The 12819-nt window shown below is 41.0% G+C and overlaps 1 long non-coding RNA gene across 2 annotated transcripts in view; it reads left to right on the top strand.

The window, feature by feature from the left end:
* LOC144379356 (uncharacterized) overlaps positions 1–12389 on the top strand; it is a 45661-nt gene extending 33272 nt beyond the window's left edge. For both annotated transcript variants that reach the window (XR_013442185.1, XR_013442186.1), the window contains exons 2-3: positions 11323–11396; positions 11740–12389. This is a non-coding gene — a long non-coding RNA (uncharacterized LOC144379356). The remainder of the gene's footprint in view (positions 1–11322; positions 11397–11739) is intronic.
* Positions 12390–12819: the final 430 nt, after the last annotated feature.

Here is a 12819-nt window from a genome sequence, read left to right as displayed (position 1 = left end):
CTGATGATAGGGTCAGTTACCCTGGTAATTCACTACCTGCTGGTCTCTTAGGCATGAGGATCCTCAATTGACCAGATGGAAGTCATAGCTTAGAGTTTAGTGGGATTCTTTCCTGTTACCTAATGGATGGAAGCTTTTCTCCCCTGGGACCCAGAATCTCTAAACCTACCGAGCTCAGAACAGGAATCACATATTCTCACAAGTGGGTCACTGTGAGTGATGGTAAGTGGTTTTACTCCTCTTTCAGTCATTTTATCTTGAACCTTTATATTCTGTCTGTGGAGATTCAGCAACATATACTCTGCATTGATTTAGGATGTATATTACATGCTGGAGAGGGTGCCCCATTCTCTCAGTGTGTCATCTCCGAGCTGGCATCCCAGTTGTACTTTCAAAAGGCCATCCCTTTGCTCTGTCAAGCCAATAACTTCTGGGTGATGTGATAGGACTAGTGGATCTAATGACCATGCCTGCACCCAGTGTTGTGCTTTCTTTGCTGTAAAGTAGGTATGTTGGTCCAACGTGATGTTTGTGGAACCTTGGTCAGCAGATCAAATATTGTACCCTAAAATAGTGGTGCTGGTTGAGGCCTGCAGATGGAAAAGGCAATCTCATACCCAGAATGTGTTTCAAGTCCATTCAAGATGAATCCTGCCCCTTCTAGGATGCAGTGTAATCATTGGTTGACTCCTTGAGGGATGGTACCATTTCAGAAACTCAGTATGCATGTCTACTGCTGGTAGGTTAGACATTTGGTGGCAGCAGTAGCTAGATCAGTCCTGGTGACTGGGAGCCCGTGCTGTTAGGCCCATGCACAGCCCCTGTCCCTGTTTCTATGGCTGCTCCGTTCCTGTACACGTTCTGCAGCACTGGGGTGGCTCATGCAGAGACTGGCTAACATCAACTAGATAAGTCAGTCATCCTGCTAGCCTGGTTGTTTAGTCCTTTTTCTATGGTAGATACTCTCTGGTGGGTTAGTTAACATGAGAAGTAAAGATCTTCACATTTTGTGGCTACTTCTGTAGATGCATCTTCATTCTTCTTCCCCAGCTCTCCTTGTTTATGATCTTCTAGTCTTTTTCCTTCAGTTTCCCGACACACCACATAAGCCTGATATACCATTGGCCTTAAGTACATATATGTTCTTACCTTGAGTCACTTCTCATTCCACACAAAGAGCATTATCAGGTGCATCTTCTGAAGCTATACTCTTTAGGAGGATTTTCTATACCATTGACTTTCTAGGTCACCTCTGAGTGGGGCTGTTGTATAGTAGCTGTTCATTTTAACCCCAAACCCACATATTGAACAGACACATCTGTGACCCAAGTTCAGCCATTTTTCTATTGTCATTTGGGCATTTTCCCCCACGCCAACACCTCCAATTGCATGGGGTCTTCCTGGTAATATTGACTAAGTGGCAGGCCCGCTTTTTTACAACTTGGTCCTGCCTTGCAGAGGCTTTTCTTTCTCTGGGACATACCCAAAACTGTACATCATGTCACCCAGTAGGGGAATCAGAGCAGTATTTTCAAATATGGAAAATGCTGTCTCTAGAATCTGGACTACCAGGCATTGTACGTCCTCCTTATGGACAGGAGGTATGAGATGCAGAAGTTTGTCCTTTACTTTGGAAGAGCAGTATCAGCATCCTTGGATCTCCCAAAAATTTCCTGATATGGCAGGTCCCTGAATCTTCAGAGTTTTTCTCCCACCTTCTGGAGGCATGTTTTCCTAAGGCCTCCAACATACTTAGTACTTCTTACTCATCTTGCCCTATATGGTGGTTCAGTGTGATATTCTGAAAATTGTCCAATAGATTCCAGTCCCTTTAGGTTACAGTATGGCAGAGGTTGGGAGAGCACCAGGGCAAAATGTGAATATATTCTTTGGCCTATTCCAGTGTAAGAGAGAACTGTTTCTGATCCTTCTTCCTGATATGGATGGAAAATACCAAAACCAGCTCAGTGGCTGGTTACCATGTATTTAAGGCCATGTTGATCTGTTCTAGAAAAGACATCACATCTGGCACAGCAGCTGTAATTGGAACTACTACTAGGCTGAATTTAATGTCCTCTTCCAGGATCTATCTGGTTTTTCTGGTAGCCAGACTACTTAATTAAATGGGAATATAATGGGGAATACTACCTCTACATTCTGGGTCATGATGAGGTCTTTAGGGTGACACTAATCTCTTTCATTTTCCCCAGGACACAATAGTGTTTTTATTTATAATTTTTCTCTGGAAAGGGGCTGTTTCAGTGGCTTTCACTTGATCTTCCCTACTATAATGGCTCTTACTTACTCCAAAGGCCAAGGAACCCATGTAGGGATTATTCCAACCACCAAGCATGTCCATCCCATTTATACATTTAGCATCCAAGGACATTTTTACAGAACGGATCTGTGGACCCAGTAGAAGCAAGATTGCAAGCAAGATTAGGCCCAGCACTCCATTTATTACTTGGCTCTCAGAAGTTGCCATTTTAATGGAGCCATGAGTATGTTTTATGTGCCCAGATATCAACTTTGAGCCTTTGTACAATAGTCCTTGAAATGTTGGTGTATTCTACTTTTCCCTGGTATGTGATTATCAGAGTAAGTAGCCGTAGGTCTTTCTAGAGAAGAATTGGGGGAATTATTGTGCATACTTGCCTTGGTGTTGCAGAGTCTTTCCTTCTGAGTATCTAGCCTCTCCTTGAGTTAATGGCTCCTGAGTTAGAAAACCAGGCCTCTTTGTTTGGTTCTGTCATCTTCACTACTACCAGTGAGCCTGATTTTTTAATAGTATTTCCTTTCCTCTGCTCTGGCCTGCAGTGGACAGCCTCTCTTACCAGCCCATGCCTTATTGTCTTATTACTTTGGTAAATGAGGTGTCCTCTGGACCCCACTGCAGAACATAATCACCAGGTGAGCTTTCTGGCCCTACAAAGTATATCCACTCTAGCTGCTTACTTCCCTGGGCTTTTAAACTCTTCATTTTACCATCTGTTAAGGCAGTTTTGATATTTGTACTTCATTTAGTATGTATGAACTCTTTCTTTCTCTGACCTTCCAAGAGCAATCCTAGTAGTGTGCTAGTGCTATTTCCTAGGCCAGGATATAAAATTAGATCCTCTAATGTAGGAGAGTGTCCTCATGCTGATAAAAACTCTTTCTTTCCCTACTTGATGTTCTTTATTTTATTTTTTTTAAAGATTTTATTTATTTATTTGACAGAGAGAGAGAACAAGCAGGGGGAGAGGCAGGCAGAGGGAGAGGGAGAAACAGGCCCCCCACTGAGCAGGGAGCCCAACAAAGGGCTCAATCTCAGGACCCTGAGATCAAGACCCAAGCCGAAGGCAGATGCTTAACTGACTGAGCCACCCAGGCGCCCTCTACCTGATGTTCTTTACTCACTCTTTTTGTAGCACCCTCAGCATCCAGTGTCATACATATGCTCCAACTCATATTAGTATAATTAAACTAGGTCTTACAGTATCTTTGGGATATAGTTTCCTCCCTTTGCAGGCCCAGCACATCATCATCCAGGTAACCTTGTCACTTGACCCTATATATTGCTCTGTTGCCCAACAGGGGATGTGGGGAAAAGAACTTGAGGGAGGGTACATGTTGCCTTGCAGGACAGAAGCCTCTGCCTTATCTTTAAGCAAGGGGTGCTGTAGACTACTAGGGAGCAGTGGGCCACTTCTTTGGGCCCAACAAGGTTAGGGGGATCTGTAATGTTAATGTTTACAAGTGTATTAATCCAAATGATGCATTTCAAATTTCAGGGTCCCACTCCTTCCCAGTCAGAGCCCTGACCTTGGTATAGCAGACTTACCAGGGCTGAGAATTCACTTTATCTGGAGCTTTGCTACTCGTATAATTAAGTCTTGGGCTTGATCCTTAACCTCCTCCTTCCCCCAGAGATCAGGAATCACAGCCTTTTTACATGCTGCCAGAGAGGTCCTCTGATTTTCACTCTTAGCTTTCAATTAGTGATTAATTACTCTTAGCCTTTTCTTGTCTCTCTCCAATGCATCAGTGCCACTCAGCAAGCCATTAGAGTCCATTGTCCTTATAATTAGTACTTCCTCAGAACCTCTTAAAACTTAAGCTACTGCACCTGCCAGTGCATTTTCTTCCAAGGATATCCTATCCCAGGTTGTCACTGGTGAGAAGTTTTAACAATTGCACTGCTACAGCAACCTTGTAGTTTCTACTGCTCCACCTACTGCTAAGAATGGGGTCCTCATTGCCAGCTGGTTAGCAAGTGATCCAGTTCCAAAACTGCATTTTAGTTTTGTCTTCTTCCTCAGATCATTCCTGACAACAGCTGTCTTAGGACTGGTTTCCTGGGAAGTAAACTCTGATATGGAGGCTTATATATAGGAAGTTTATTGGTGAGTGCTTTTAGGATCAATACCTTAGGGGGAGTGGAGGCAGGTGTTAGACTATAATGCAGTTGCCACAAGAACCACATCCATTTCCATGGGGAGCCTTGAAGCTGAGATGGTTCTTCAGAATTTCCTGCTTTGATGCAAGGGGTCTGGACCTTGATACCCCTAACCTACCAGTCACTGGACAAGGACTGTGGGAAGAGTATGACTTGGGAGCAAGCCAACCCTCTTGTTAAGGGCAGTTCCAGAGGGGAACTCAGCTTAAATCTGCCATCTATCACCACCCAGCAGCTAGGGAAGTGAGTGCACAAGCCACAAAGGAGGATCTGAGCAGCACATCACAACAGCCACTACAGTTCCTGTATACTAGTGATAACCCAATAAAAAGTATGAGAAAGACAGTCCCATTAATAATAGCAGTCAGAAATATAAAATGGGTTCATATAAATTTAATGAGACCTGTTAAAGACTTATCTGAAAAAAACAAACTTTTACTGAGAAATAATATCTCGATAAATGAAAGTACTTAACTCATTTCTGAATGAGAGGACTTAAAAGTGCTAATTCTTTCAAATTAACAGGATAGAATATCCAAAAATAGATTTAAGTATATATAAGAATTTGCATATGATAAGAATGGTTCTTAAATATCACTGGGGAAGGAAGGATTATTTAATAAATGTTTTTTATTTATATATTTATTTAAATAATTTGAGAGAGAGAGAGTAAGAGAGATCATGGGCAAGGGGGAGGGATAGAGGGAGAAGCAAACTCCTTGCTGAGCAGGGAGCCCAATGTAGGACTCAATCCCAGAACCCTGGGACCATGACCTGAGCCAAAGGTAAACGCTTAACCGACTGAGCCACCCAGGCACTCAATAAGTGTTTTTTTTATTTAAAGATTGATTTATTTATTTGAGAGAAAGAAAATGTGAGCAGGGGGAGAGGCAGAGGGGGAGGGAGAGAGAGAATCCTCGAGCAGACTCCCCGCTGGGCATGGAGCCCTCCACTGGGCTCAATCCCAGGACCCCAAGATCATGACCTGTGCCAAAACCAAGAGTTGGACACTCAACGGACAGCCACCCAGGCACCCCTAATTAATGATTTGAATAAATGGCTAGGCATTTGGGACACAAATTAAGATTTCTTATCTTCTGCCATAAGCAAATTAAGTTCCATATAAATTCAATATTTAGTAAGAAAGAAGAATCCATAAAAATATTAGAAGAAAATATGGGTGTTTTTTAAAAGATCCTCTTTTGGTGGGGAAGACATTTAAGACATTATCCAAAAGGCAGATAATATATAAGAAAAAATACATTTTATTTACTAAACAAAGGCTATTGCTTCGTAAAAAATAATGAAAATTTAGAAGTAAGTGAAAAATAAGAATAAATAGGAATATTTGTAAGAATAGGTCTAATATAATTCTCAAGGTATAGAAGAACTCCTATATTTTAAGAAAAAGACAAGCACCCTAGGAAGAAAATTTCCAAAGGATTATGAGCAGATAATTCACAAAAGCAGAAAAATAAAGTCAATAGACATATGAAAATTATCAGTACCTACTCATAATTAAATATATGCAACTGAAAGCAACAAATACCATTTTTTACCTATACAATTGGTTAAGGTTTTTGAAAAATTTTAATACCTACTGTTGTGGAAAGTACACACGTTCATCTCCAGAGAATGTAACCTGGTGTAAATTTACAGAGAATATAAAGCCCTTATGAGAGGTAATTTTTATCTGTATCCTCAAATTTAATTTGTACCTTTTTTTAAAATTCATACCCTTTGACCTAGCAGTTCCATTTCCAGGACTGAGTCCTAAAGAAACAATTATTGATATGCACAAAGATTCCCCTATAGCAATGTTCAATACACAGTTGTTTCTAATACCAAATGTTAGAAACAGCCTCCGTCTTGTAATAGGCATTTGTTGAATTAATAATAGCTTATCTATATCACGAAATACTACGTAGCCTTTAAAAATAATGTTGTAGAACAATATTTAGTGACATAGAAAATTGTGCATAGGAAGGTGTTAAGTGAGCTTAATGGGATACGCAAATGATTTCCCCCTTTTTTTTGCTAATGCATAGGGGAAAAGAAGCCCTACATACGTCAGTACAATGGCAGTGGTGAGTATTCCTTGTTGACCAGGTTTTGGATAAATTCAAATTTTTTCTTTTTGTTTTTCTGTATTTCCTACAGTGTTCTATGAATCAAGTTCACAACGAATACCTTAAAAGAAAATGAAAACAATTTCTATGTTGTTAGTCCTGATTGCACCCTGATACTATTCTGATGATTTTAGAGAAATGGATCTAAGTGAAAAAGTAAAAAAAACCCACAGAATCCAGGTTGACTCCACAGGTCCTTCTCTGATGAGCTCAGATTTTTAAAGATGTATAAAAATATAAAAGAATAAAACCTAAACCAGGGATGCATAAAATAGAATGTCTAGTATTTAAAAAAAAAAAATGAGAAGAAAAATTTAAAGAAGCCAGAAAGCTGAAGCTCAGAGTGAACCTAGGCTTTCAAAAATGCTTAGCATAGGGAAAAGGATTTAAAACTAAGCATGGAATAAGAAGAAAAGAATCCCTTTGTCTGAGTGCTTGGCAGCACCAGGGTACTGTTGATGAATGGTCAGTACAGTGCAAACTCCATCAGAGCTATTTTACATTCATCTTTTCTGCCAAAAGGAACGATGCTGGGGCTGTAAAAGGAAGAACAAACATAAGTAGGAAGGAACTGAGACCTAACGTGAATGAACAGATCCGGGGACCTCCCTGCTCTGGATGAATTCTAATTTCCTGGCTGGAGCAGATGCCTTTCTATGTTCTTGCACAAGAGAGAGCATGTCACTGCCAGTGTTCATGGACCGACTGTGGTGGGAAGCAGATGGGATGTGGGCAAGCACAGATCCTTGTTTCAAAAAGGAAAGGAAGGTGAGGCCCTTAAACCTCAGTCTAGTGGGCAGGATTCTCAAATAAATCATTAAAGGGAAGGTTCTGGGGAGACCCAGAATAGGAAGCACATACTCTCTTAAATAAAGAACTAAGTGGGGAAAAAATAGTACCAATGAGAGACATCTATGCTGACACTGGCTGATGAGAGATGAGAGCAGGTCAAGGAATAATAACGATGCCACCTACACACAGCTCATAGGGTGCTAGGAGATGGTCTATGAGAGAAATGGACTAGAACAGGAGTTTTTGATGTAATTGTTTTCAGGAAAAGTGCAGGGGATGGGGCAGGGCTGTAAACTAATTCTGACATTTCAGTCAAAGATACAGAAATTGGTGATTCAATGCAGGCATCTAAGCTTAAGAAATGAATTGGAGAAGTCTGGAGGGGTGCTCCTGACTGTGGGCCTCACTGCTGTGCTGCTGCATTCGGAGTTAAGTTTGTTGATGGTTTGGTCCATTTGGGGGGCAGCTGTTTTCAGTGGCTAATAGGAGAAAGATGATGAAATAACAAACAATAAAATGAAGAGATGTTGCAACTTTTATAGAAAAGAAAGATGAAAGCCACTATAAACTCCCAAGTTTTAACCTTTTTTCTTTCTTTCATTCCTCCCTTCCATCGTTCTTCAAATATTTATTAAGCTACTACTGTAAACAAAGTGATGTTCAACACCGAGAATATTCATTCATCAAACAAATACTTAAAAATGCTTACTAGGCACTGAGGATTCGGCAGTGATTAAGACAGGCAGGGTCCCTATTCTCACGGTGCTTAAAAATCATCTAATGTGGTGGTGAGGAGGACAGGTGGTGAAGGGGCAGAGCAGCATAAGCAAATGGATGCATAATCCATGAGGTTTTGATATGTGAAATGCTGGTGAGGGGAGGGCTGTCTAAAAAGGTGACATTGGAGCAAAGAACTGCAAGAAGTGAGCATGCGATCTGGGGGGAAATATTTCTAAAGTTCCTACCTGAACGATGAATAGGAGCTTGCCAGTTATCCAAATAAAATGGAAGAGGGAAAACCTTGCAGCCAGAAGGAATGGCTCATGCAAAGGGCTATAGGTGGGAAAGAACATGACTCATCTAAATGACTGAAGGAGGTTTGGTTTGAAATGTGATGTAAGAGTGGTCAAAGATGAGCTTGGACATAAGGGGTCAAAACACAGCCTTGTAGCCCTACTTGCAGATCCAAACTTTCTCTTGATGGCAGTGGGGGACTCGTTGATGGTTTTAATCAGGGTAGTGATGTGATCAAATTTTAATTTTTGATGTGTCTGCTGCAAGAGATGGTTGCAATTTGATGTGGACAAGAGGGGGATCAAGGAGACCACTCAGGAAGGTGTTGCGGTGATTCAGGAAAGAGCTGTTGGCGGCCGGAACTTTGCTGGTGATGGAGAGGCTTAAGAGGAGTCAGATTGAGAGATGAGCTGGAGGTTGGGGGAGAAGGAGAGGAATTAGGATGACACCTACATCAAGGATGACATCTGGTGGGGCGCCTGGGTGGCTCAGATGGTTAAGCATCTGCCTTCGGCTCAGGTCATGATCTCAGGGTCCTGGGATCGAGCCCTGCATCGGGCTCCCCGCGGGGAGCCTCCTTCTCCCTTACCCTCTTCTGTTCCCCCTGCTTGTGCTCTCGCTTTCTCTGTCAAGTAAATAAATAAAATTTAAAAAAAAAAAAAAAAAAAAGGATGACATCTGGTGGATGGTGGTATGTTCACCAAGGAGGCACGGCAGGTTTTGAGGGGGGAAGGAGGAGTTGGGGGCTGCGGGGGTGGTGGTGGGGTGGGGGGAGCTCAGTGATGGCATCTAAATGAGTTCAAAATACATTTGGGCCACTAGGTGATAATGTCAAATGATTTCTGAGTGTAAGACTCAGGAGAGGTGATTGGGGCCAGAAATCAGTATATGTTGTAAAGGCCAAAGCTGATGAGGCCTGGGTTCAGATCCCTGTTTAGTCACCTTCAAATGAGACCTTTGGATTAGATTTCATATAGGTCCCTTTCAACTTTAAAATCCTGTGGCAGGGATGAAGAATAAAAGTTTGTTAAGAAGAAAGTTTGTAAGAAGAAAGACTTTGGAAGCATTTTCTGTACAAATAAGTAATTTCCATATTTGAAATTGATGGCTTGAGACTAACATCAGCTTATCTTTGTGGCAGCAGAAACAGAACCAGGGTAAGGAAGGGCGAGTAAATACTTTCTATACAAATCACAAGGAAAATAAGCATAAGTACTGAAAGGGTATGGCCAGGAGAAGGGAGTTGTGAAGGTGAAACAAAACACAATCTGTTGTGAAACATGTGGGCATCATTTGATCAGGGTATGGGAGTACAAAAGAGAATTTTAAAAAAAGAAAGAAAAGGAAAATGGGGGAGATTTACCATCTTATGAATAAAGATCCTCAGAGGCAACGAAAATGCAAATACCTGTACATATAACAACAGTAATAAAGGTTGTAAAACAGGCAGGACTAATCATAGGAGGGGAAAAAAGCTTTAGGGAAAAGGAAAGGAAAGGGCAGTGAGTGGATACAGAGAAAGATCTTTTGAGGTTATGGGCAACTGGTATGTAATGTTTATAGAAAAACTGTTGGTTTGCTTTGCAGTAGTAGGATGACTGTAAATACACATCTTATTTATGGGCTTTAATGCCTATGAGCATCAAATATAACAGCTGAGAGTTCTTAGAATAGTATAAAGTTCTGTACACATGTGAGGAATTCTTCTTAAGCTTTTTCACTTAAAGAGGAAAAATATTCTTTTTGATTAGGTTGTATGACTTGATCTTCCCCACCTAAAACCACAAAGGAGTAGATCAGACAAGTAAAGGTGTATTTGTTTCTCACGCAGTCCCCAGAGAAAGAGGCATGTTCATTTGCCTTAAGTGGGGGAATTTGGGCAATTTATTCCAGATAATTTAGGACAATGATATTCAGGTTCCTCTGCGTGTCTTAGCTGTTCTACAGGGAACTGCTGCATTTGTCAATTCTGGTAAAGTCTGAGTTTGAAGATTGTTTCATTCCTGTGAGGTCCTTTGATAAATCAATGAGTGTCTTAATACTCTGTAGACATGAGCAAATGTAATTTGAAGAGAAATAACACTGGGAGGTAGAATTTGAGAAGATACCATCCTCCTTTAGGGCTTTCCCAGCTGACATTGATTCAGGCCAATTGATTGAGAGAAAGATCATTATATTCACTGGAGGGAAAGCACATATTTATGAATGTATTTTTTCTGTTAGCCAGTTAACGCAACTAATAAATTCTTGATTTTTCTTCTTGGCCTTGCATAAACTCCTTCAGGTCCACCTGGATGACCATCAACTTAGGCTCTTCCTTATCACCATCTCTTGGCTCCTGACAAAGCCAGTCTCTGTAGGCAGAGTCATGGACTGCCATGTAGCATTATTTATGGGAAAGAGAAAAGCTGACTCTCTGCTTCCAGGTTTTCCCACATAGGTTTCTCTTAGCTTCTCTTTGCTTTCATGTTGTTTTCTTTGATGCGTTTTAACCTATATATTTTTTAACAGTAGTGGCGTTAACATAGCACCTTAAGAACTTTTTCTGAGGAGTGCCACTTTTAGAGAATGTGTGTGTCCCTTATACCCCTGGCGATGCTTCTGGAAGAGAACATTCTTGCCCTCTTTTCTCCTTTCCATTCATTATTGTCTGTCCTCTTTCTCTTTTTCTTCCCTATGCATAGTTGGATGGTCAAGACCGGAGAAGTCAGCATTACATTAATACCTGCCATGAATTCATTCCTGATCCTTCTCTTCTCTCCTCTCCCCCTTGGATCTCTGAGTCAAATGTCTGGGCTGTAAGAATTTCCCTGCAGGAATTGTTCCCTCCTCCAAGGTGGTTGAGTAACATTCTACATGTGGTAGGCACATGACTGCACATTCTGCCTTTGCATGGGATTGGATGTTGATTGACAAGGCACCAATAGCAACTTTATTTTATATTCCCAGAGCTCAACTAAGCCGTATTCTTCACCAATTGGCAGAGGCTGGACTGAAGGCCTGGAGAAACTGGGAGTGTCTGAGTGAGTTTTGATATTTAATTTTGCTCTGATTCATTTGAGAGGCAAAAAGGGAAGACTGTGGGTGGTACAGAGCCTCTGGGGTGTAAATGACACTCTGAAAGCATTCCTTCCTTTCTCACTGGCTGTTCCCTGATCTAAGGGAAACAGAGGGCCACAGAGAAAACTCCTAAGCTTTAAAATTTAACTGGTGTGTTTGGGGAATTGAGGGAGGGGTGCATTCTTCCAAACTGGTAGGAAGACCTCCAACATGGAAGTAAGAAAAGCCCTTTAAAATAGCTGAAGACATATTAAAATAAATAGGGCCACCTTGTCTTTCCCCTTTCTGACAAGATTTTTCATGTAGCCACACAAACATGATCACTGTGCCTGGGAATCTTGGGGACTCCACAAACAACTGGTGAATTGAAGACAGAGGCTTGGAGGGCTGTGCTGATTGTGGCTGAATCCCACAGAAGAGATGGCAAAGTATTGTATATTCCCATGTGTTATAGCCACCCTTCCAATATACAGTATTTCATTGTGTCTAAGATGCCATCAATGTAATAGATACCAATATTTTATTTTCCATTAAAAAGAAAAAAGTTATCAGTGAAACTATGATATGTTCTGACTGTAAGATGCATCCTGATTTTAGAGATTTTAATATGTGAATAGTCTTAGGGATAGGTGAAATACAATATTAAAAGATTGACAAATCCCAGAAGGGAAGAGAGACTCTCTACCCCTTCATCCAGTTCCCTTTACCAAAACACTGAGCTGATTGCCTTCACTTCCTTGGGATTCTCTTTAGCAGGCCAAATAGACCTTAACGGGTTTACCTTATCTAGTTGGTGAGTAGGAGTGACTTTGGTCTTCTGCATATCTTTTACACACTTTGGAAAGTTAGAATTAGCCCCTAAGCCCAGAGATGAGCAAATTTGTGAAGCAGATGGTGCATGCTTTTCAGATGTCTCCATCTTGCTAAATCCAATTCATTTTTGTGACCACTTATTATTCTCCCCAGTACTCTGTGCCTTCATGTCCCGTAATGACTGTCCAGGCTGCACTGTAGAACCCTGTCAGGGTGTGTATTTTGGGAAAGTACCCCAAATTCCTTTATTTTTCATCTTCCAAGTCAAAACTTACATGTCCTGGATACATTCCCATAAGCCCTTGTTAGGTGACTAGCTAGTTACTCTGAAATTGAATTAATGATAAGATGATAATAGCTTAGGTTGTTCTTCCCAAGAAATACATTTCAAGGTGAATTGGGACCTTGTTGAAGATTTTTAATCCCAGGGTGATTTTAGAGAGATCAAAATAGTGGAGAGAATATTTAACCTTTAGGATATACTTCAAATCAGAGTAGAGGTGACTCTTGAACATGGATTTGAACTGTGTGGGTCCACTTCTACTTGGATTTTTCAATAAATACATTGGAAAA

Source organism: Halichoerus grypus, chromosome 10, assembly GCF_964656455.1.
Source record: "Halichoerus grypus chromosome 10, mHalGry1.hap1.1, whole genome shotgun sequence".
Taxonomy (NCBI): domain Eukaryota; kingdom Metazoa; phylum Chordata; class Mammalia; order Carnivora; family Phocidae; genus Halichoerus; species Halichoerus grypus.
This window is presented reverse-complemented; position numbering and strand designations above follow the sequence as displayed.